At 49.6% G+C, this 2,500-nt stretch overlaps 9 non-coding genes across 9 annotated transcripts; all 9 read left to right on the forward strand.

The window, feature by feature from the left end:
* The first annotated feature begins 138 nt into the window (after positions 1–138).
* On the forward strand, positions 139–211 carry TRNAK-CUU (transfer RNA lysine (anticodon CUU)). The gene has a single exon. It is a non-coding gene; the product is annotated as a tRNA-Lys (tRNA).
* Positions 212–358: 147 nt separating this feature from the next.
* On the forward strand, positions 359–431 carry TRNAK-CUU (transfer RNA lysine (anticodon CUU)). The gene has a single exon. It is a non-coding gene; the product is annotated as a tRNA-Lys (tRNA).
* A 364-nt stretch (positions 432–795) lies between these two features.
* TRNAE-CUC (transfer RNA glutamic acid (anticodon CUC)) lies at positions 796–868 on the forward strand. The gene has a single exon. It is a non-coding gene; the product is annotated as a tRNA-Glu (tRNA).
* Positions 869–1,014: 146 nt separating this feature from the next.
* TRNAK-CUU (transfer RNA lysine (anticodon CUU)) lies at positions 1,015–1,087 on the forward strand. The gene has a single exon. It is a non-coding gene; the product is annotated as a tRNA-Lys (tRNA).
* A 142-nt stretch (positions 1,088–1,229) lies between these two features.
* TRNAK-CUU (transfer RNA lysine (anticodon CUU)) lies at positions 1,230–1,304 on the forward strand. Its single transcript has one exon. It is a non-coding gene; the product is annotated as a tRNA-Lys (tRNA).
* A 147-nt stretch (positions 1,305–1,451) lies between these two features.
* TRNAK-CUU (transfer RNA lysine (anticodon CUU)) lies at positions 1,452–1,524 on the forward strand. Its single transcript has one exon. It is a non-coding gene; the product is annotated as a tRNA-Lys (tRNA).
* A 364-nt stretch (positions 1,525–1,888) lies between these two features.
* TRNAK-CUU (transfer RNA lysine (anticodon CUU)) lies at positions 1,889–1,961 on the forward strand. The gene has a single exon. It is a non-coding gene; the product is annotated as a tRNA-Lys (tRNA).
* A 148-nt stretch (positions 1,962–2,109) lies between these two features.
* TRNAK-CUU (transfer RNA lysine (anticodon CUU)) lies at positions 2,110–2,182 on the forward strand. The gene has a single exon. It is a non-coding gene; the product is annotated as a tRNA-Lys (tRNA).
* Positions 2,183–2,326: 144 nt separating this feature from the next.
* On the forward strand, positions 2,327–2,399 carry TRNAM-CAU (transfer RNA methionine (anticodon CAU)). Its single transcript has one exon. It is a non-coding gene; the product is annotated as a tRNA-Met (tRNA).
* Positions 2,400–2,500: the final 101 nt, after the last annotated feature.

Raw genomic sequence — 2,500 nt, forward strand, 5'->3', positions numbered from 1 at the left:
TCCCGAGCCTCACCAAGTTACGTCACGCGTCGAGGTCTACATCTGTTTCTTCCCAGCCATCCTAGATGATTTTTTCTTTTGGTGAACTATGCTGATCTTTTACAAGTGAGATGTTGTGTGCCGAGTCAATTCCTGCGTGCCCGGCTAGTTCAGTCGGTAGAGCATGAGACTCTTAATCTCAGGGTCGTGGGTTCGAGCCCCACGTTGGGCGCTGTTTTTTTCCCGAGCCTCACCAAGTTACGTCACGCGTCGAGGTCTACATCTGTTTCTTCCCAGCCATCTTTGTTTTTTTTTTCTTTTAGTGAACTATGCTGATCTTTTACAAACGAGATGTTGTGTGCCGAGTCAATTCCTGCGTGCCCGGCTAGCTCAGTCGGTAGAGCATGAGACTCTTAATCTCAGGGTCGTGGGTTCGAGCCCCACGTTGGGCGCTGTTTTTTTCCCGAGCCTCACCAAGTTACGTCACGCGTCGAGGTCTACATCTGTTTCTTCCCAGCCATCTTTGTTTTTTTTTCTTTTGGTGAACTATGCTGATCTTTTACAAACGAGATGTTGTGTGCCGAGTCAATTCCTGCGTGCCCGGATAGCTCTGTCGGTAGAGCATGAGACTCTTAATCTCAGGTTCTCGGGTTCGAGCCCCACGTTGGGCGCTGTTTTTCCCCGAGCCTCACCAAGTTACGTCACGCGTCGAGGTCTACATCTGTTTCTTCCCAGCCATCCTAGTTGTTTTTTCTTTTGGTGAACTATGCTGATCTTTTACAAGTGAGATGTTGTGTGCAGAGTCAATTCCTGCGTGCCCGGCTAGCTCAGTCGGTAGAGCATGAGACTCTCAATCTCAGGGTCGTGGGTTCAAGCCCCACGGTGGACGCTGTTTTTTTCCCGAGTCTTACCATGTTTCTTCGCGCGTCGAGGTCTGCATCTGTTCCTTCCCAGCCATCCTAGTTTTTTTTTCTTTTGGTGAACTATGCTGATCTTTTACAAACGAGATGTTGTGTGCCGAGTCAATTCCTGCGTGCCCGGCTAGTTCAGTCGGTAGAGCATGAGACTCTTAATCTCAGGGTCGTGGGTTCGAGCCCCACGGTGGGCGCTGTTTTTTTCCCGAGTCTCACCATGTTACGTCGCGCGTCGAGGTCTACATCTGTTTCTTCCCCTCCAACCTAGTTTTTTTCTTTTGGTGAACTATGCTGATCTTTTACAAACGAGATGTTGTGTGCCGAGTCAATTCCGGCGTTCCCGGCTAGCTCAGTCGGTAGAGCATGAGACTCTTAATCTCAGGGTCGTGGGTTCGTTCCCCACGGTGAACGCTGCTTTTCTCCCGAGTCTCACCATGTTACGTCGCGCGTGGTGGTCTACATCTGTTTCTTCCCAGCCATCCTAGTTCTTTCTTTCTTTTGGTGAACTATGCTGATTTTTTACAAACGAGATGTTGTGTGCCGAGTCAATTCCTGCGTGCCCGACTAGTTCAGTCGGTAGGGCATGAGACTCTTAATCTCAGGGTCGTGGGTTCGAGCCCGACGGCGGGCGCTGCTTTTTTCCCGAGCCTCACCAAGTTACGTCACGCGTCGAGGTCTACATCTGTTTCTTCCCAGCCATCCTAGATGTTTTTTCTTTTGGTGAACTATGCTGATCTTTTACAAGTGAGATGTTGCGTGCCGAGTCAATTCCTGCATGCCCGGCTAGCTCAGTCAGTAGAGCATGAGACTCTTAATCTCAGGGTCGTGGGCTCAAGCCCCACATTTGGTGCTGTTTTTTTCCCGAGCCTCATCAAGTTACGTCACGCGTCGAGGTTTACATCTGTTTCTTCCCAGCCATCCTAGTTTTTTTTCTTTTGGTGAACTATGCTGATCTTTTACAAACAAGATGTTGTGTGCCGAGTCAATTCCTGCGTGCCCGGCTAGCTCAGTCGGTTGAGCTTGAGACTCTTAATCTCAGGGTCGTGGGTTCGAGCCCCACGTTGGGCGCTGTTTTTTTCCCGAGCCTCACCAAGTTACGTCACGCGTCGAGGTCTACATCTGTTTCTTCCCAGCCATCCTAGTTTTTTTTTTTCTTTTGGTGAACTATGCTCATCTTTTACAAACGAGATGTTGTGTGCCGAGTCAATTACTGCGTGCCCGGCTAGTTCAGTCGGTAGAGCATGAGACTCTTAATCTCAGGGTCGTGGGTTCGAGCCCCACGGTGGACGCTGTTTTTTTCCCGAGTCTCACCATGTTACGTCGCGCGTCGAGGTCTACATCTGTTTCTTCCCCTCCAACCTAGTTTTTTTCTTTTGGTGAACTATGCTGATCTTTTACAAACGAGATGTTGTGTGCCGAGTAAATTTCTGCGTGCCCGACTAGCTCAGTCGGTAGAGCATGAGACTCATAATATCAGGGTCGTGGGTTCGAGCCCCACGTTGGGCGCTGTTTTTTTCCCGAGCCTCACCAAGTTACGTCACGCGTCGAGGTCTACATCTGTTTCTTCCCAGCCATCCTAGTTTTTTTTCTTTTGGTGAACTATGCTG

The sequence above is a fragment of the Rhipicephalus microplus genome, chromosome 3 (assembly GCF_043290135.1).
Source record: "Rhipicephalus microplus isolate Deutch F79 chromosome 3, USDA_Rmic, whole genome shotgun sequence".
Classification (NCBI taxonomy): domain Eukaryota; kingdom Metazoa; phylum Arthropoda; class Arachnida; order Ixodida; family Ixodidae; genus Rhipicephalus; species Rhipicephalus microplus.